Below are 22299 nucleotides of genomic sequence, written 5' to 3'. Positions count from 1 at the left end.
GTCCCGCAATGACTACTAGCCAGAATGGGCAGGAATGGTGTCCCTAACTTCTGTTTGCCAGAAGCTGGAAATGGGCAACAGGGGATGGATCATTTAATGAATGCCTCTTCTGTTCGTGCCTTCTGAAACACCTGGCATTGGCCAATGTTGGAAGACAAGATACTGGGCTAGATAGACCACTGATCTGACCGAATATGGCCATTCTGACCTTAAATAGAGCCCAAATGTATCTGCCCCTGCTGTAACCCACTAGAGGCACTCCACTTCCAGAGATAGAGTCCAGAGTCATGATAGTCTCTCTCTATCTGCAGTTAGTCAGAAAGTAAGAATATATATTAAAATGTTAAGGCTAACCAGGGTCTTTTAAGTGACTTGTCACAAGAATCAGAGGGGTAGCCGTGTTAGTCTGAATCTGCAAAGGCAACGAGGAGTCCTGTGGCACCTTATAGACTAACTGAAGTGTAGGAGCATAAGCTTTCGTGGGCAAAGACCCACTTCGTCAGATGCATGTACTTCGTACATGCATCTGACGAAGTGGGTCTTTGCCCACGAAAGCTTATGCTCCTACACTTCAGTTAGTCTATAAGGTGCCACAGGACTCCTCGTCGCCTTGTCACAAGAAGTCAGACTGTTAATATTAGAGCTGAGCGGGTCTAATATTTATTTAAATTTTATTTCTTTTTTACAGGAATTAGATATAGTGCATCTGTCAGCTAATTGCTAAGTTATCTTCCAAAAAACCCCTAGTTTTCCAGTGCCTTAGCAGTCCTAGAAAGAAGTGATGTGTGTGTGGGGAGGGCGAATGGAATTGGTTACCCCCACATTTGTTTCTTGGTTTATACTGAGCATGCTCAGTAACACTGCTGAAACCATTGTCTTCAATCTGCCTCCCTATGCTCTCACTCTCTTCCAACACCATCACCCCTGCAATCAGAGCTTGCATAGATTGGCCCTGCCTACCAAAATCTGAAATGGTGCCCCTGTGTGGAGGGGGTGTCCTGTTTCAAAGCAATAGCCAACCTGTTGAAGTTTGAACATTTCTCTTGTAATAAACTGTCTCCTTTGTTACAATAAAGACATACTCGTGTGCGGAATGCTCAGCATATTGCAGGCCAGTCACACACAGCCTCAAAATTCACAATGACCTACTGCCCCTTGTGGTTGCGAGGTGTGACATGACACAGAATGGGAGACGTCAGGGGCATGCACAAGTGGGGGAATGCCCTCCCCCGATAAGCACAGGGAGGGGGACACAAAACGTGCCCCTGCAAAAGCAATCAAATTTAAATTCCTATGCACGCAACCTGAGAGAGCTCAACACTGCCACTTAAACCATTTTCCAAGTGAAACCATAAATTGACAAACATTGTGTAATTTCATCACGGTATTCACTTGGCTGTCCAGTTAGACCTGCCTGATACTGAAGCATATCAGGCTCTAAGTAATAGGATGATACGGTGAGCCAGATGGGACCAGAAAATGTAAAGCGATACTTTCATTTGTCTCACAAAGCATCTGTCGCTCCAGCTATATGCTTTGAGAGCTCACCCAAAACAATATGGCATGGACAAGGAAAGTGATAGGACATATATTGCACAATGAACATCAAAGTGCTTTGCACAGACCTACTGAGAGCTTTACGACCTGCATGTATTCTACTACATTGCTGTGAACAGACTCAAGAAGTCCTGCTGAAGGCATGAGTTCTATAGGATCCATTGAATAAGATTCCAATGCAGGAGCTCACATATACTTAGATGAATAAGGATGGATTTAAGCATGTGCTTCTATGCTTTGCAGAATTAGGGCCTTGAATATAACTGCTTACAGTAGTAAGCACCATGCTCTGGGCTGGGCCATAATGTGTCATCTTGCTTCACATTTAACCTGAAATAAATCAAGCCATTTAAGGCCACATGTTAAGCACTGCCTGCAGGTTGTTAGACAGCAGCCAGACAGTAGTGTACTAGGAACTGTGAATGTAACTCACTTAGACACCACACTAGCAAGATGCTTGTTAAATAATGTCTATTTAAAAGCTAGTGAATGGCACTTATAAAATCACATAGCACGCTGGCTCAAGTCCCCAGCTGGCTGGATCCTGACCATGTGCCAGAGACACCCAGATAGCATGAAATGAATTCCGGTGAAATGTTTTAAGATGACAGAACAACACAAAGCAGGTTGTTCTGTTTTTGCTTTTGATTCCTTTAGAAAAACTTTTCAAAGAGAAAATTCAGTTCTAAGTCCCATTTGTTTGTAACAGCAGCTGAGCACAAATCACAATGGGAAACCAACATTTCATTCAAGGGATAGAAAAAGCTCTCCCTCACGCTGCCTTCCAATGACCTGCATGTAGGCCTGAGACCTGAGCAAAAGAAAGCAGCAAGTTGCCAATTACTGAAAATGTAATATATGTTGGTGGGGTGAGGGGAACCCTCAAATTGTTTAAATGCTCAAGCATTATCTTATCCTGACATTTATAATGGAATATATAACAGCTAGTGTTAAAGGTAATTTTTAAGTCCTCTTCCCTCCTAGTTCCCTGTTGCCAGAATAAAGACAATTGAATAGCAAAGGGTCCTGAAAAGGAATGACAGCAGAAGTGTGTAGGGACACAGCAGGAGGACTGTGACTTAATGCGCTCTCCAATTCAACTCAGGGTGCAAAAAAAACATAGAAAACGTCTGTCGGCATCAGCAGGGCATGAAGGGAAGTCTTGCTGGAGACAAGCTTGTGAATAGGGCCTGTCAGCTGTGAGGTGATTGAGGTCCATGCGATGGCAGGGGGTGGAGGTAGTGTAGTAAACAGGGTCACCCTGAAGAAGCATCTGTTGAGGCAGGAGACATATGGAGTCTTTATTCCGTCTTGTGGAGGCACGAGCTTTTCCTCACCTTCTGGCATCCCCCTATTGTGAAGAGAGAATGCGGACTACTAAACGGGACAGCTGCTATCTCAAAGCCCTTTACTGACTGACTACACACAGTACTACACAAAGGATATCAACTCCCCCCTCCCCATCAAATTACCTAAGTAATCAATCAGATGTTCAAAGCAGCTGGAGGAGGGGACAGTGGGTACCTTGATCCCAGTTCCTAGGAGGTAGTGGAAGCAGGTTAGGGCTTTGTTTGGTTTTTTTTTTAGCCATCTTAGAAAAAGGGATGGGTTACGTCTTCAGTGAAGGGGGAAAACCTCTTTCTCTTTCAACGGAGGGTAAGTTTTGAAAAATATGGATATTTAAAGATGTAGAGGAAAAATAGTAATCCGGGGCTAATTACACAGCTGTTGAAAAGCCGAGTAAATATGTTACTTAGGGATATATAATACCTTTGATGTAGTTGTAATCCGACTGAAGTTATTATAGGTTTTCACAGCTGCAGAGCATTCCAGCTTAGTAGGGTTTTTCTTTCTTTTTTTTTTCCCTGTAATTTGCAGGAGCAGAAAAGAAATTGTGCTGCCAAAGCAAAATGGAGATTCACATATAAACATGGTAACACAGCCTAAGAAAAATTATACAGATGCTGAGGCACATTAACCTGTTCCAAAGCTTAAAGGGGCTTATCGGATAATAAATTGCCTCAGTGAATCCAAAGGGCTAGATTTCAAAATGGTTCTTTCTTTAAGACAATTAAAGCTTTACATAAAAGTGTGACTTGGCAGTTGGGAATTCTTGATTCCTTTCAAAGCAAAGAGAAGCACAGGTTATAAAACTCTGAAAATAAAAAGTGTGCCAAAGTATGAAATATATGAAGGGCAATAGTAGTATAGAAAATATTTGATGTGCTAGTTCAAATTGATCAGTGAGAGAATAAGATTTTAGGATTTTCTGACGGGAGGGGTTAATAGCTGGAATATAGTGCTGTTTTCATTCCTCAGTGCTTTACAGTATAAACAAACTCTACAGCCATTGAATGGATTATTTACCACATCTATAGGTCACTCAGAGGAGGCTTGGCAAAGGCCAACGTGCAATAGTTTACAGGGAGTGTGTGGGGGGGGGGGGGAGGGAGTACTGAATAGCGTTGATTTAGTATAAAGCAGTATTATGAACCAAACAGCAGAATTGGTAGTCATCATCTCCAGGGACTCTGTTTAAGTAATCTGGGAAAACTAAAACTGTCTCAATTTGTCTGAAGAAGAAAGTTGCATTAATTAAACTTTAGGTATGATTTAAAACAGATTGAGTTAAATCCACGAAACCACTGTATGGACATTCTTATTTCAGCCTGAGTGGTTTATTTTGATTTAGTTTAAACTAATCCCTAATCCACTTGGTTACACTAAAATAAAACTGGCTTAAGCTGAAATAAGAGTGTCCTAGTAGCCTTTTCTCAGCTTTAACTGAATCAGTGCAACTCCTGTGAGCAGACAAAGCCTCAGGAACTAGATTAGTGGAAAGAGGGGAAGAAAAATACTGATGAGAATACATATTTTGTACATGACAGTGTTAAAGGCTTGATTCTGGCTTATAGACTCTGATCCAGAAGCCAGAATTAGGTGTGGCTCTGGTCTATAGATTCTGCCACATGTGGAAATAGCAGGCACAATCTCTCAGGCCTGGTCTACACTGGGAGTTGAGGATGAATTTTAATTGCATTAGGTCGAATTTTTAAGCAATGAATCCACCACCACACCCATTCCATCAAGGTAAGGGCTGCTAAAGTGGATGTTGGTTCTCCAGCTTTTCTTAAGGAGTAACACTAAATTCGATCTTGCATGTTCAACTTTATGGTAGCACAGACGCAGCGCTGTGAAAGTCTAAGTTCTTGGCCTCGGGGAGGTGTCCCACAGTGACCTGCAGTCACCACTCTGGGCAGCTCTCCAGGTGAACAGGAAAAGCCCTGGGACAATTTGAATTCCATTTTCTCTGTCGCCAGCCTGGCAAAGCAGGCCTTAGAGCAGGCAGAACACCTGGTCGTGAGTTCTCAGGGTCACAGAGGCACGCCAGCATGGAGCATGCGGGAGATCCTGGACCTCATTGTTGCGTGGGGAGAGGGATCTTTTTTTGCAGAACTACGAGCCAGCAAAAGGAACACAGATATCTATGCCAAGATCACAAAGGGCATGGAGGAGAAAGGATATTCCAAGGACACACAACTGTGCCATGTGAAAATAAAGGAGCTAAGGCAGTTGTACTAGAAGACAAAGGAGGCAAACGGATGGTCTGGATCATCACCATAAACCTGCTGATTCTATGAGCAACTGCATGTGATCCATAGGTGCAAGGGTGTACCTGACCAGCTTTCCTAGCCAATTTGTGGATTCCTCCCAAGACACTCTTTTGGCAGCCTCAGGCAGCAGCATGGAGGATAGTGTGGACGAGGAAGAGAAGGAGGAGGAGAGTGGTCAGTGTCATTGCAGCACAAAGCATTGCAGCATAATGCCCACGTTTCTGGCCACAGTCAGGATCTGCTCCCTATGACTCTGATCATCCCATAGCTACGTGGTTCCACCAACCTGTGCAAGTTGCTCAGCTCAAGCACTTCACCGAAGAGTATGTTTATGGCCTCCCAAGAATAGTCCTTGTTCCGGCAGGCCCTGGATAAACTCCAGCATACAGCTCACAATAGTTACTATGACTGCCATAATGTTTTGATGCTCAATGGGATCCACAAGTGTTCTGGGCTTATGCTGCTATGGTGTCTGTGCAAATAATCAGTGGGGAGGGGGGAGGAAAAGACTGTTTGCTTTCAAGTAAGGGGGAGGGAGGAGAGGAATGCATTATGAGACACTGACAACATACACCTAAAACCACCTACTGCACAGTTTTGGTCCCCATGTGCATTGGGAGCAGCACCCAGAAGGCAAAGGGAAGCAGAAACTGTGGGATAGCTACCCACAGTGCATCCCTCTCAAAGTCGATGGTAGCCACCCTATTCGGGATACACGACTTCAAACGGCGTCGAGTTCTTGCACACAGTGGGGGACATGCACCTTCGACTTCACAAAATCACTAAAAAAATGAAACTTAATACATTTGACCTTATCTCTCCGTGTAGACAAGGCCTCAGAGAGTTCCTCTACATTAACACAGTTTGCCTGCTACATTACTCCTGAGGAGAGAGTCCAGGGGGGGATCTGGGGCTGCAGAGTCTGGGCCCTGCTAGCAGGAGACACTTGTAAATAGTGATCTGAAGGAAGAAAGGTGGCCTGGTGAATCCGGCACAAGCTGGGACTTGCAGTACTGGAGTTCAGTACCCACCTGAGGCACAGACTGCCAGAGAAAGGCTCGCTGGCAGGCAATATTCTGCTAACAGACAATCCCGTTTCTGCAGAATTGATTTTTTTTTTCAAGTTTCCCTCAGGAAAATCTAATTGAAGTATGGCATTTACAGTTAGTTGGTCTCAAGTTAAAATATTTCTGTTTGTTCTGCCAAATCTAAATGTTTAGTTTCAGGTCAATTGGATATTAATCTGCACCAATATGAGCAGCTGTTGGGCCTCAGGAGAGTTAGGATGCTTTGTGCCTCATTTCTTCTCCAGGGACCAGGGTCCCCAGCTAGACTACAACTCCCTGAGGCACCGTAGCCTCCCTTCCGGATGATCCACTGTGGTGCATCATGGGAGTTGTACAACCAAGGTATATCATGGGAGATATAGGCCAGTCAGGGGGGCCTGGCCCATGAGGAAAATAGTGTGTGAGGCAGCTGAACTACAGCTCCCCAGCCAAAACTGCATATTCCAACATTTCTGAATTGAAATGTATCTAAACTTCCAGTTCTGTGAACATTTTCAATATTTAGACTTTTTGTTCAGTTCAAAATAAAATTTCAAAATACTGAATTTCCTATGGGACAGGAATTCTGAGTGTCAGCCCTTTCATTGCCATGTGGCTTTCAACAAGTCACTTAATCCATCTTGTGCGTTTCCATTTTGAAATTTGCATGTTACAACAGTATCTAAGAACCTGAAAATCTTTAATACATTCATCCTCAACACTTCTGCAAGGTAGGGAAGTATTATTATTCCCTTTTACAGATAAGGGGCTGAGGTATAGAAAGGCTACATGAGTTTCCCATGGTCACACAGGAAATCTTCAGAGATGCAAGCACTCAAACTTGCCTGGCTGAAATCAGAGGCTAATATTCTAACTATGGGAGAATCCTTCCTCCCTATGACATTTCCCCATCAGTGGAATGTGGGTCATACTTCCCTACCTCACAGGCATGTACGGTTAAAAATCTGTTAATGGTTGTGAGGCTCTTAAATACTACAATGCTGAGGGCCATAAATGCCCATGCATGTTATAGGAAATTGAAGAAAAAGACAGAACAGCAAATATTTTACTGCATCACCTGTCAAGTACTGACTTTCCCATTCCATTCTATATACTCTGATTCCTTCGGAAATTACATATTTGATCCAAACTTCCTTGCTTTACGCCAATGAGGAGCCACATTGGTTGTGAAGAGTGAGTCAAGTGAACAAGATTTACCTTTTTTTCAGGCATTTGCAGGGGAAGAGTAACTTTCAAGGAAGGGGAGAGAGAGGAGTCAATGGTGAGCTACCATGATTTGTACACATTACTCAGACAGATGTTTTAGGATGGGTGATGCTTGAAAGGTTATTACAGTCTAGCTTCCAGTAATGAAGTGGCCTGTAACATTATAACACATCTGCCCAGAGCACTTCAGATATTCTGGAAAGAGCAAAAACCATAAGAAAGAGCTGAAGTCTCTGATAACACATTTGCTTGTTTGTTGGGAAACATTTACAACTCAAGCATGCAGCTCCTAAACAAACCTGACATATAGTTTTTTAAATATGCAACTATTTTAAATATATTTGTGCCTTTTCCCAAAAATTGTGAGATCTTCTTCCAGCCAAATAGGTACTCAACTGGTTTTCCTGTGTGCTCTTAAAATTGCAGTTCCCAAGGGTGAACTCCTGTTTCCAGTGATTGAATGTCAGGCCAATTAACTTATTGTGAGTTTCCAAAAGACTGCACTATATTTTTCAAACAAGTACTGTAACAAGTAGAAGGCCATCTTTATCAATACTCAGAGCTTGCAGAAGCTCTTGTGAAAAAAAGATGAGGGGTTATTGTCACAAATAAAAACAGAGTATTATATAGCAGTTGCCAAAAGAAACAATTAAATTGAAACTCAGGCATCTCAAATGTACTACACAGGTGTTAAATCTTAAATACTTTAAGGAACACATTAAGGTACATTTTTAAGCAGACATATAAAATTGCAGGCACAATTTTCTGCACCTAGAAATGTTAGCATAGAAACATTTTCTCCTTCATCTTTTACACTCAGATTTCCACACACACAACTTAAGTGAGTATAAGCAGGAAGCAGTAATAGGCTTGTATCCTCTCCATGGACCACCCAATAGAATAGAAATAACATATTTAGCCAGCATATTGCATCAAGGCCTTTGAAAAAGCAGGGCAGTAATTCGCTTACATGGGGCTTCACAGAGAGTGTAGAAAGGTCGTGTCCAAAATTTCACATGGAGGGTGATAGAAACATTGCAAGGAGTCTTGAAGAGCGGATGGATGAGGTCAGAACAGGCCTGTTGCCACATTTTGGACTGACTGGAAGAGGCAAGATGAATATTCGAAAGGTCAGAGATGAGACATTTGCACATGTCCAGTTGAAAGACAATTAAGGGGCTAGAAAAGGCTTGGGGATCTGGGGATGGGGATGAATTTGGGAACATAGTAAAGAAAAAAGCAGCAGGATTAAGTCATAGCATCAAAGCATAAAGAGTAGTCAGAGGTGATAAGGTGGGGGTGAGGATTTCAGTGGAATCGCCACATGGGACTGAGAAGTGGAGAAGGGTAACCAGACATGAACTACTTCAGGCCAGAAAGAAGAGAAAACAACAGAATTCCACTTGTCATCACCTACAGCCAACAACTTAAACCCCTCCAACTCATTGTCAACAATCTACAACCTATCCTAGAAAATGACCCCTCACTCTCACAAGCCTTGGGGGACAGGCCAATTCACAAAGGTATGAATAAAGACATTACCTGGCTAGCACACCAGCTTCCACATCCTAATGACTTTAAAAAACCAAACAATGGGTACTTACGAACAATGTGCACCTTCTCTATCAGCTTCATGTAGCATGAACACTCTGACTTTTTTCCCCTTTTCCCCTTCTTTTTTCACCGTGGGCTCCAGGATGGGCCTGCTTTGTGCCCCAGAGGGGGCATGGCTGAGGCAGAGGGGAAGGAACTGAGGGCAATCAGTGCTTGGCACCTCCTAGAACAAGGTGCAGCCCCTGCCCACCTCAGAGCTGCACAGAGAAGTGTTCCACTGCTCCAGTAGCAATTTCAAGAGGCTCCAGGGCTCCTGGCTGCTGTTGCCACAGCAGAAGCAGTGACAGCAGCTGGGAGCTCTGGGCCTCTTTGAATCTCTGGGCCTTGGGGCAACTGCCCCCTTTGTTTCCCGTCAGCAAGCCAGGGGACTCCTCTTTTTGTGGCACAAAAGCTGGCTGAGTGAGAGCTGAATTACTGGAGACCAGAGTCAAAGTTTGAGTTCAGTGCCTGAGTCTCCACTGGTCTGGTTCAGGGGATGTGGCCTTTGATCTTTTGCGTGTCAGCGCAGTGCTTCCAACCTCTCCCTTCAAGCACAAAGAAAGGGTGGCAAAGTAGCAATGGTGACCTCAAATTAGAGAGATTATGGGGAAAGTCATTGAAAAAACTGGGTACCATTTAATCATTTCAAACAGATTGTGCTGCATCACGTTGGCTGTGTTTTGCTGGATGGGGTTTGCCTGGCTGCTGTCCTTAGGGGCCGCTCAGGAAAAATGAGATGTGTGTTTTCTAACGCCGTCGACGCAGTGAGGGACCCTTAAACCAACAAGCAACACTTTCAGATGTGCTCTTGCCTCCCACCAAAGGCACAAGATCAACAAATACAGGAAGACACGGCAGAGGGAAGAGGAACTGGCTGCTGAGTGACACAATGTTTGCAAAACAAGCCTCCCAACCACATGAGCATGTGTATTTTGACCTACTGGGAATTCCAGAAGTCAGGAAAAGAGCTTTCACATTATGCTGTCCCTTTCCCTGCCAGTGCTGCAGGCTTCCTGAAGTTCCAGTGAAACAGTCAATCCTAAAACCCTTTCCCATGGGAGTAGATTTCTCTCCTGACTAAGATTGCAGGACTGGGCACTAGCAATCCCACACATCTAGTTCCCATTCTGCCTTGACTTAAAACACTCAATAATCGTGCTGTAACAAATCACCATTTTCACCCTGATGCTGCTTCAAAAAAATAAAAACAATTATTTCACATCAAACTGAAAACCAACTTTTTGGTGAACCAAGTACCAAAAAAAAAAAAAAAAAAGGTTTAGAGCTGAACTAAATAATTCGTTTAATATTTCTTATGATTTGAGGTTTTCCATCAGTCTTTGAACCAAAAAACTGTTTTGAAATGTAAGTGGGCCAGCTACCTCCTGAGCATGTACTTTTGATCTGAGGTCACACTGCAGATGCCTGGCCTCAGTTTCCCCTCTTTTCCACGGCACCTTCAAGCCAATTTCTCAGCCGCAGGCCTCTGTGGGACTGAATTTATGAACATAATAAAATATTCAAAATAAATATTTTCAGATCCCCATCAAGTCAATGTTCTGGCCCCCTTTTGGGGGATCTCCCAAGTCCTCCCTGACTGGAACTTTTCCCCTGAAAACTCAGGGTTCCCTGCTGGCATCTACTTGCTGTCAACTGTCATTTCAGCTCTTGGGAATGTCTCTTACTCCCAGCAGACTCCACATTTTCTGAAAATCTGTCTCTGTCTGCAAGTCTCTGCTGCTCGTAGTAGGAGAATCAGCTTCTCCTTGCCCATTGAGTTCTGATAATAAAACCTCATATCCCAACCCACATATGGCAGCTGCAGATAACTGTACAGTTAAGGAAAGTTAAGGCAACTAGATAGATAGATAGATAGATAGATAGATAGATAGATAGATAGATAGATAGATAGATAGATAGATAGATAGATAGATAGATAGATAGATAGATGGAAGTTGATAATAATGAATATAAATCAGAAGTTAGGCATTGCAAAAAATTGATAAAGGAAGCCAGGGACAGAAGGAAAAATCTTTAAGGTCAGCAAAGTTAAGGGCAATAAGAAGTTTTTTGAAGTCTATTAGAAACAAAAATAATACAAACAGTGGTATTCATTACTAGATGGAAATAGTAGAATTATCAATAACAATGCAGAAGAGACACAGCCATTCAATAAATATTTTTGTTCTGCATTTGGGGGGGGAAAACCAAACAATATGCCCCTATCAGATGACAACACTCCTTCCTTTCCACTAGTATCTCAGAAGGCTTTTAAACAGCAGCTACTAACAATGGACATTTCTAAATCAGCAGATCCATGTAATTTGCATCCTAGCATTTTAAAAGAGCTGGCTGAGAGTTGATATACTGGGTATGTTCCAGAAGACTGAAGAAAAGCTAATGTTTTGCCAATATTTAACAAGGGTAAGTAGGATGACCTGTGAAATTATAGACCTTTCAGTCTGATATTGACCCCAAGCAAGATAATGAAGACGTTTGATAGGAGACTCAATTAATAAAGTATCAAAAGGAATTAATGCCAATCAAAACAGCCTTATGGAAAACAGAATCTGTCAAAATAATATATCTATTTTTTTCAATGGGATGTCAAATGTTATGGCTAAAGATAATAGCATTTATGTAATAGACTTCTGTTTGGCATTTAATGAGATGCATGTGCCACTTTGATTAAAAACTAGAAAGATATAACATTAACATGGCACTCATTAACTAGATTACATACTGGCTAACTGATAGGTCTCAAAATGTAACTGTAAATGGGGAATCTTCATATTTGCAGGGTGTTTCACTTTGAAGTGGGGTACTGATTATCCACTGGGACAATTTACCAAAGATCATGGTAGATTCTCCACCACTGACCATTTTTAAATCAACATTGGATGTTTTTCTGAACGATATTCTCTAGAAATTAGTTTGAGGAAGTCCTCTGGCCTGTAGTATTCACCAGGTCAGAAAGAAGACCAAAAATTGTCCCTTTTGGCCTTGGAATCTCCAAATCCACAAAGTTGCAAATCTGAGAGCAATATCTGGGCCCAGATTTTTCATTTGTTTGTTTATTTGTAAGGCAACATGACATTATGAAATAGTCAGCATCTTTCATTTCGCTCCATTTCAATGACAGTTATTTGTAAGACTTTAAAAGTCCTTTTGCATGTATTTTAGTGGCGATACTAGTAGAAATCAGCAAATCCCACTCACATTTCTGTGACTGTAGAGGTCTCTCTGGCAGTTGAACGTTAGATGCCTATGGACCAAATTGTTGGAGGTGCTGACAACCACAGCACCAACTGAAGCCAATCCTGCAGTGTCATACCACAGCTGTTTCCACGTGTCTCTTGCATGCCCTCTGCATCTGACCCAATGACAAAAATTGAGCTAAGCATGAAAAATTGAGCGTATTAAATCAGGCCAGTATTCGTTGTGCTTTAATTCAGAAGTTATAATCAAGATTTGGTCTTTCAGCTGTTAGGCATTTTGAAATTAGTTCAGACTTGACAAACCAAATAGAATGTCCTCCTTCGCTACTTGACTTTGATAATTTACTGCCTTTGAGGGACTTTTTCTTTCCTGTAAATTGTACCCCTAATAGCTATAAAGTTAATCCTAAGCATAAAGTAGAAATCATTATTAATATTTGCAAATCTTATCTCTTGGATAGAAGTGGGTGACCTGTGGGACTGCCCCACTTTTGAAGCAATTGAAGCATTAAGACATAATTTATGCACTTGAGAAGAAATTTCCATATCACAGAGATTGGTTCTTTCCTTGTTATGACTTATGAAGGATGTTACTAGTAAATGAAACCACAAGATCTCTATTACATAAGAACTTGTTTTGACATGTATAGTGCATCTTATTTATGGAGGTAGCCCAAATGTGCTGTTTTAATGCGACCAAGCATCATTTCAAGGTTGTCTCAACACGATGAAAACCAGATCAGAGAGGAGTGTTTCACTATGAATCAAAATCCCAGCTAGCACTGACAGTTTGGACAACCAGGATCTAATGTACTGAATTTAATTTTATTTTGGATTATTTATGTAAGAGCAATTCAGGAACATTTGGGTGAAGGCTGAAAAACAAAGATGACGATCAAGGAAATAAAAGAGGAGGAAGATAAGAAAGGGGAAGAAAAGAGGATTCTTGGGTTTCACAGAAACTATACTGCAGGACTCACTTTTCAGTTTTACTCTGTTAAGCCCTACTTCCTCCGCATCTCAAACACACTGGAAATTTTCAACAAGAAAAAATAATCTTGAACTCCACCTGAAGTTTCAGTCTGCGTTAAAGAACTTTTCCATCTTCCACAGTCCTGGGGCCAGCTGGGAACTGACTAAATTAGCATCCTCAGGATGATTCTTTGGCCTGGTCTACACTGGCAGCAGCATGTAATGTACATAGCTACATGTTGCAGTGAAAAGTAGGTTGCATCCACACTGTGGTGTGCAGTTAAGAACATAAGAATGGCCATACTGGGTCAGACCAAAGGTCCATCTAGCCCAGTCTCTTATCTTTCAGCAGTGGCAAATTCCAGGTGCCCCAAAGGGAATGAACAGAACAGATAATCATCAAGTGATCCTTCCCCTGTTGCCCATTTCCAGCTTCTGACAAACAGAGGCTAGGGACACAATTTCCACCCATCCTGGTTAATAGTCATTGATTAATCCATCCTTTTTTTTAACCCTGCTATAGTCTTGGATTCACAACATCCCCTGGCAAGGAGTTCCACAGGTTGACATACAGCTGTGAAAGGCTCTCACAGTGGGACACTATACTGTTAAAAATTACAATGTACAGGTGAGAGGGATTGCTTGGATGCATGTAGAGCCATGGAGGGTATATACACTAAGATTTTGGTGTGTCTTTGCTCTACTTATCTAAGCCATGCCTCACTATTAACATTGAGATTGAAAACCCATGCCAGAGATATGCAGTGTATGCACTCTACACATCCCCATAAGCGTAGACATGAACTTATTTATGCCAGCAAGAATGGCTGACTGCCTTGGATTACCCAGAGCACTGTGTGTTCTGGCCCTGCTTAGGGATGTGAAGGACTAGTTGACTAGTCGATTATCCGATAAGCAAATGCTATAGGAAAATCAACAGGATAGTCAACTAGTTGCTCCCCACCCCCTTGCTTCCTTTATCAGAAAGAAGCAGCAAGGGGGAGGGAGAGGAGAAGGTACTTCAAAGCTGCAGTGCCGATGAAGCCTGGGGCCAGACCCCGGGCTCCACATAGCCCTTCCACTTTGAAATGCCATGGGGAGCCCAGTGTCGGGTTCCTCGCGGCGTTTCAAAGAGGCAGCACCATGTGGAGCCCAGGATCATGCTGACCCCGGACTCCACATGGCGCTTTCACCTTTGAAGTGTAGCTACAGCCCTAGGGCTATTGCTACACTTCGAAGGCGGAGGCGCCCTATCGACCAATCAAATAGTCAATGCAAAATGCATCAACTATTTGATTTATTAGTCGATATTTAACATCCTTAGCCCCGCTTCCCATATCTGCCATCCCTGCATAGCCCATAGATTTGTCTATTTAAGCAGTTCTTAGCACCCCTCCAGTGGGTAAGACTGACACCCAGTCTGATGAGTTTCTTAAAAGTGATTAAACCTTTTTCCCCCTACTGAAGTCAGTTTTTTTTTCATGCCAGCTTTTAGTTTCTATTTTTTCATAATTCCCAGCAAACACTCTGTGATTTTGTGCATCGTCTCTGGGGACATGTCTCATATTGTGATGACGAAAGCTAATCAGACAATGCTATTTATTTTCCAAGAAAAAATGGAAACTGAAATTTAAAAAACAGAGAATCCTAACTCTACATTTGAGCATTAGATTTTATATGCCAACGCTCTTAGTATTTAATATTATAACTCTTGATGTTCTCATTACCCAGAAGTATCCAATCCCTTTGGAGTCTTGTTAAGTTCTTGATCTGAATGATATCCCACAGTAATGAGTTCCACAGCCTAATGATGCATTGCAGGAACTTGTGAAAGTGTGTGCAAGTTTATAGTGCATGAGAAACTTGCCTGTAATAACAGATGAGGGGGTACTTAGTCATTTTCTTTGTGAATCAAAAGTAAACATCTCAGGTCTCCTTTGTACTGACACATTATGTAAATAGTTTTGCTGAAAAAACATTCAGTTTTGCTTTTGGGGATTTCAGAAGCCTGTGCCATGCATTTTAGCTATATCTAAGAGGGCATTTTCTAATATAAATGGAATGTTTGTTTATTCATTTAATTACACTTTAAAATGAAAAACAGAAAGTAATTTAAGAAGAGTAGTAATATACTATTGATGTACTTTGAGTGTATAATTTTATTACATTAGCAGTAATATTTTATTAGTTCTATGTAGGTTTACATGTTTATTTTAGTTTCTGAGATTTTATATAAACAATGCCTGGATGTTAAAAAAAATTAGAACTATTGCAAATCCCTTTATACATAGACATTGCAATTTAATTAGAATGGTAGAATTTGTGCTACACGCTATAGGAATATAGTATAGGCAGCTGCAGGGAAAGATACTAACCACCACATACATGCATCACTTGAAACATGGGGCTGCTAGTTGCTACATGTTCTCATTTTCTCAGGTTAGTTTCAGTTCTGAAGGGTACACATTCCACACCTGCAAGCTAGCTTCCATGTCATTGAGAGCCTGAAATTCTCTTCAAACTCTAACACTGCATGTAACATGTTGAGTGCTGACATACCAGATGATGTGGCACATTTGTATTGCCACATGTCACAGTGCACGTGCCACAATGCTGTGAGCTAAAGACTTTGACATGTAGGCTAGTGTCGAAAAGGTGGCAACATTAATGCCACTGAAGTGTCAGAAACACCTGATTGTAAGCCATTTTAGTCAGGTGTGCACTAGAATTTCATGTGAAAACATCCACTATCTTTGTTTAATAGGATGGTCTCTCTCAGTGTTCATGGGATCAAATTCCAACTGCTGAAGGTATCAGAGGAGCAGAGAGAATGGACACCACATAATAAATTAATATGAAAGGGCTCTATTTTAAAAAGTCATTGAATAAGGAAGACATTAGAAATGATGCCTCTTATTTTGCTCTATTCAGACTTACTATGAACATCACAAGAAAACACTCTATTAATATTTTCCTCCAATGACTTATAGTAATCTTACTCAAGACCCACAAATCGACCCTACTTGAGGATCCTTTTTGGAGGAGCTGAAAATGTGGAGTGATATATTCTTAGCTTACAGCGAAATTAGAATGTTTTATACCTTTATGTCTCTATAAGGTTGCAATGTAACATGACTTTATTTCTTAAAATTCACAATGGTAACACACAAGAATCCCCAAAAGAGAGTGAGGCAAAGCAGGCTGCTTTTAAAAACAGAAGCACAGCTTAACCCACCTTGCTCTAGGCTGGTTCTCCATAGACCGACTGTGAAGACACAGATCACACACTTTCCTACAGAGCCTTGCCTGCAAGCAAGATCAGGAAACCCCTTTGGATTAAAAATGACAGCTTGCCATTTTTTACACTTTTCAGTCCACTACAGGCAGAAGATACCTGGTGGTCTTAATTTTCAAACTCATTTAACTCTAATTCCTTTTGGAATCTGGAAGATGTTTCCCTCCATTTTAAACACAGATAAGAAGAACCAACAAGAATCTTACTGGGAAACACAGGCAGTGGTGTTCTTGGGAAACATCAAACTGTTGTCAACGGAGCACAGTTGAACTTGCCTAAGGAAATCAGATTTATGATTCCTTTATCAGCATAAGCTTTTCATTTACACCTTAGTACAACTCTTGACAGCTATGGGCTACTTGTCAGATTAGATTAATCAGGTGTATAATTTTGAACAAAATCAGTAAAAAAGCTTGCTTAAAAAATATTACAAAAGATCAAAATAGTTACATCAAAGATTCTTTCCTAACAACACTTCACTAAAATGAGCAAAGGAATCTTGAACACAACCAGGTAAACAATGTCTACATATGGGAAGACAAGGTAATATTCCTGTTCTATGGTGTTAGTATTTATTATTTAGTTGTGGTAGTGTTCGCTATATGCTCGGTGAGGGGTGAGCAATAATTTTTGACCGGGGGATACTTCAGAAGTTTCTGAAGTGGCCCCAGGCTACCCCAGAAAGGGAGGGGCCTCAGATGGAAGGGGCGGGGCCAGGACACTTCCATGCTTACCAACCCACAGACCTGGATTGGTCTGAGGGTAGGGAGCACACAAACTCTTTGCCCTGCCCCCCCCAAGAGCACTGCCAGCTGTTCTGAACAGCTGGCAGTTTCCTCTAGGTACCCATGTCCCGGCGGTGGAAGGAGACTTTGCCTGCTCCCCCCGCTGCTACTCCCAGGTCAATCAGGGCCTGGGGAGGGGAAGAGTGCAAAGTCTCTCACTCCTTCCCCCCATCTTGCAAGGGAGCGCCATGCTTAAAGTTAAACTCCAGTTGAGCAGCAGCTGGCAGTTGACTTTAAGTGCTGAGCCCCTTGCAGGGTGGGCGGAGACGTCACATGCTTCCCCCGTCCCCAAGCCCTGATTGGTCTGAGGGCAGACGGAGCAGCAGGGCCTCCGTTGGCCGGGTCAACTCGCTTGGCGGACCGGATCCAGCCCGCAGAGGCCCTTTTGCCCACCCCGGTGCTAGGTGCTTTCCACACGCTTAAAGGACAGTTCTTGATTTAAGGAGTTAATTGCCTAAAGGTATGTCTGACCTAGGGACCATTTTGTGCCAACTAAGTAGAGTCTACAGGGGTGCAAAGATCATACACAACACATCTGGATTTTTTTCTGATTCAGAAACAAATTTGGAAAATGTAAAAATCTGCACAAATCAGAAATCCTGCATTTGAGGCAGTTCTAGTCATAATTACATAAAGACAACGTGTCTTCCATTACCCCAAAGAATACTAATTGAGCAAAGTATTAAGTCACAGGAAACATTTCCTCTTTTTAACAATCTTTCAATAAGCCTGCTGGAATATGTTATATTTTGGTTAGACTGCTACTCTTCTGCCATCCAAACCCTTAAATCTAAGTAAGACCAAAGCAGCAGGACATCTTCAAATAGAGTCCTGTCTAGATCTTTTGGATAAGAAAATAGTGGCCATGTTGTCAGGGTGAACTACAACAAAGGTCAGGTAAACATACTGCCAAGATGTTGTTAAAAACATATTCATCCTGCAAAATTGGCTCCTGAAATTTCAGGTACTTTCCATTTCTCTTTGTGTCACAAGTAATATGAGAATATTCTTACTCATAGTATTTCAGACACTGTCTGATCTGAATGTTCTTATATTTGAGAAATACATCCAATATATGCTATGGCTCTATACCTCATTCATTTTTAATCTGACTCAGTGTAGGAATCATATGGAAAATCTAAAGATAGACAGCAGCTATGCTACCTCCAGCTCTCATCTCATCCGATCTGAAAAGATAAGTAAGATGAAGTCAGTACGTCAGTAAGTTACTTCCCAGGAAAACCCAGAAGCTGCTGACTCGGTGAGTGTCACTCCTTCCTGAATCATTTCCCAACATACAAAAGCACGGTATGGGACAACGATCAGTCTTTCAGATGAGGCATAAAATTAAGGCCCTGACCACTTGTGATCACTATTATTTATTATTAGTATTGCCATAGTGCATCCTGGATTAGAATCCCACTATTGTAGGCACTGTACAAATGCACAGTCCTTACCCCAAGAAACTTACCAATGGTACTAATACAGCTTTCAGCAAGAATATAGATGAGGGATGTTAGATATCCTGTAACTGAATAGTCAGGTAACTGCATGAAATCTTAGCAGTTACATGATTATTCAATAATCCCCAGGAGTAGGGCCAGCAGCCAGTGTGCTCCCAGTGCCACTCCAAGGGAGCCCCTGCCACCTCATGCTGCTGCCTCTCTATCAGGGGCAGCAGCATGGGGGTGGCAGATGGAAGCTGGTCTGCCAGGGGAGCCAGTTTAAAAAACAGCTCCTGCACAGACTGGCTGCCTGCTGCCTGGCGCTGCTGCCTCTGATACAGAGGCAGTAACACGGGTTGGCAGCAGCCCCTGTCCGCAGAGGGTCTGAGCTTCCTGCGGCCAGAGGCTGGTCTGTGACAGCAGCCCCCTTCCCATGGAATGAGGCTGCTCCATTGGATGCAGCGCGGCCTCTGTCCACAGGGAGCTCAGGCCTGCCACAGACAGAGGCTGTTTTGCAGCAGCCTCTCCTGCCCACCCCTGTCCCCTACACTGATGTAGAGGAGCACCATGGAACTGATGCTGGGGGAACTGGCTTTTAAGCCAGCTCCCACCAGCACTGGCTCATGCCTCTTTCCCCACTCCCGCCTCTTCAGGAGGCATCGGGGCGGTGGGGAGAGGAGGAGGGAGGCAGGCGAGTCTACAGAACTGGCACACAAAGGGAGTCTGCTTGAAAGCCAGCGCCTCTATTAGAAGCAGCAGCACAGAGGTAAGGAGGGGGCAGGGGAATCCAGTGCTCGGGGGAGCCAACGTAAAGCCAGCTCCTCACAGGCACTGGCTCCCACTTCTCCCCGCCCCCGCTTCTGATACAGAGGCAGCAACGGGCGGGGGGGAGGGGAATGCACGTAGTCGACAAGATTAACCAATAAGTTTATCAGTTAATTGTGTAGTCGACTATCCCTAGTATGGATGCTAACTCTGCTGCCTGGCCAAATTCTAGTGAGTAATTACATTCTGCCTACCTATAGTTATCCCTGTAATGGTTTGGTTTCTATCCTAAATGCTTTTAAATGGCTTCTGTCTAGCAGCTCAGAGATGATTCTTTCAGTCAATTGAGAAGAGATCTGCAGCTGGTGAACCCTGAAAAGTGCCTTCGAGCACTGGCTGATAGGAACTATATCAATATATTTTCATAGTCCTGGGCTGTCATTTCAAAAGCATCTCTTTAAGGAAGGAAGTTGTTTACCGGCAGTCGAAGCAGGCGTTGCCATCTTGGAGATCATTTACATTTCACAGCACTGTCAAATCCTGAGATGTAGCAGATTGTACCAGGATGGCTTCTGCTTTCTGATGAAATGGTTGGCACTCTGCTGACGTCTGAATGGGCGCTCTGTTTGCCCATAGTTGGAGGAGAGGATAAAAGTTCTAGAGGAGGGAGTTGGTGTTCCATTCAGGGTGACATGTCCAATTTACATCAGTTATGCTCTCAATGGGGAGAAAATAATTTTCTTAAAAGGGGGCATGGAGTGAGTCAGCATGGCCTTCCACTGACTCAGAGGAGGAAACGCCCCTTAAAACCGCTTGGTGGGCGGTGCCAGAATCACCCAGTCCCGCCCACAGGAAACAGGAAGCCAGGGCTGGAAGTATAAGAAGGGCAGCTCCCAGCTCAGTTAGGTCTCAGCCACCGAGCAGGGCAGAGGTTCTCCCCCAGCCCCAGCATCGGAGGGCCTTGCTACGCTGCTCTCAGGTGTATGACCGGGCCATTACCAGGCCCTGAGCTGAGGCCTAGACTGCGCCGACTGCAGCTGGAGCGGGATCCCGAGACACGCCGACGGGAGCCGATGCTTGTACCCACCAGTCAACCCAGACCCGCTGAGCATCTGCTGGGCCCAGCCAAGTGGGCCGAATTGCCTGAACCTTTAACAGACCCAGATCCTGAGCCTATGGACACTCTGCCACCTTAGCCATCCCTAGCTGACGCCAAGGAGTGACCTCCGAGTCAGGTAGGCCCCCAAGGGGAACAGGGAAGTGGCCCAGGGACAGCCAATCTTGGGGCGGCTGAGGATATGGAGGTTGGTTGGGCAGGGCGCTGCGGCTTGAAGCCCTGCTGACTCACTGACCCGGACGGCGCGTTACGACCAGGAGTCCTGCCGATCCAGTGGCTGTGGTGCTGCCACTACTAGAGCCCTGGGCTGGGATGCGATGGAATAGGGAGGGTCCGCATCCCCCCTCTCCCCCCACCACTTTCCCTGGGTGGCAAATTCCCCCTGTGGGGGCAAATCCCCTGTGCTTGTCAGCTCTCCGCTAGCAAGGAGACCCAACTCCTGGCTCAGCCTGCAAACAGGCCTGAACCGTTAGACTTTTCTTATTGTTTGACTACTCGTTCGCTGCCTTGCCCTGACCCAGGGTGTGGGTTCACAAACTGTCGTGCAGCCTACTAGTCTACAGTTCAACTGTTAATTTACTGACTGGCCCAGACCCAGGGCCTGGGCCCCTGAACTGTGGGGGATCCCTCCGTACTACTGTGTCACTGCTAATTTGCTGACCAGCCCTAAAACCAGGGCGGGCCACTAGGACTACTACAGGCCGACCATCAGGCCTTGAAGCCTCCCGCTGACTCAAACTACTACACGGCACTAGGAATAGCAATGATTTTTTCAGCTCCCTAATGGCAATCCTTGATGCTTCCCAGCCAGCACTCACTCACATTACAGACAACCAAGGAACATTCTGCTGCCATTACACCTAATTTTGAGAGATGCCCGTTGCAATCTAGGGGGTGCTGAGGATCCTCAATCCATACTGGAGCCAGTGGGAGGCAAGGGTGCTCAGTATTAAACATAATAAAATCCCCTAAGGCAGACACAGTAGGGAAGAGACAGCTCTAAAATCTCTCCCACTGGAATCTGGCAGGCAGAGGCTTCTTTCGTCTTTCAACTAAATTGATGCCATTTAAAAATCTCATTGAAACTCTATCCATCTTAAGTCACTGCTCACGCATTTAGAACAGTGATAACATGGATGTGATCCTAGCTTGCACAAGCCAATGTGTCTTTTCTGAAGTCAATGGAGCACATACACCTGCTGAAAGTCTGAACATAGGATTTGCACCGCAGCAGGCAATAACCAGCCCAGAGACTGGACATGGTTCACCAGGGTTAGCCCCTGGCAGGCCACAACTGCTGTATTTACCTATGCCTCCATAGTTATATGCTCTCGCAGCTCCTGTTGGCCACGGATCACCACTCCCGGCCAATGGGAACTGCGAGAAGTGGCACAGAATGAGACACCACTTCCTGCAGCTCCCATTGGCCGGGAATGGCAATCTGTTGCCAATAGGAGCTGCAATCGCCCGTACCTGCAGAGGTGCAGATAAATAAACTGGCGACCTGCCAAGGGCTAACCCTGGTGAACCATTGCTGTCTCATTGCCTATCCCTGAACTAGCGGGATAGTTTAAAACAGTACAGCTTATGTGACAGTCAATGAGAGACCTACAAGCCTAGCTACATCCTACATTGTTTTGTTATTAGAGGCAGAGAAGTCTGAGC

The 22299-nt window shown here is 43.7% G+C and overlaps 1 long non-coding RNA gene across 4 annotated transcripts in view; it reads right to left on the bottom strand.

The window, feature by feature from the left end:
* Positions 1 to 617: 617 nt before the first annotated feature.
* The window catches only part of LOC149524294 (uncharacterized), a 136465-nt gene continuing 114783 nt past the window's right edge, over positions 618 to 22299 (bottom strand). For all 4 annotated transcript variants that reach the window (XR_016349584.1, XR_016349586.1, XR_016349583.1 and 1 more), the window contains 3 exons: positions 8415 to 8545; positions 3328 to 3454; positions 618 to 2908 (listed from right to left, as the gene is read on the bottom strand). This is a non-coding gene — a long non-coding RNA (uncharacterized LOC149524294). The remainder of the gene's footprint in view (positions 2909 to 3327; positions 3455 to 8414; positions 8546 to 22299) is intronic.

Source organism: Pelodiscus sinensis, chromosome 5, assembly GCF_052426305.1.
Source record: "Pelodiscus sinensis isolate ZL-2025 chromosome 5, ASM5242630v1, whole genome shotgun sequence".
Classification (NCBI taxonomy): Eukaryota; Metazoa; Chordata; order Testudines; family Trionychidae; genus Pelodiscus; species Pelodiscus sinensis.
This window is presented reverse-complemented; position numbering and strand designations above follow the sequence as displayed.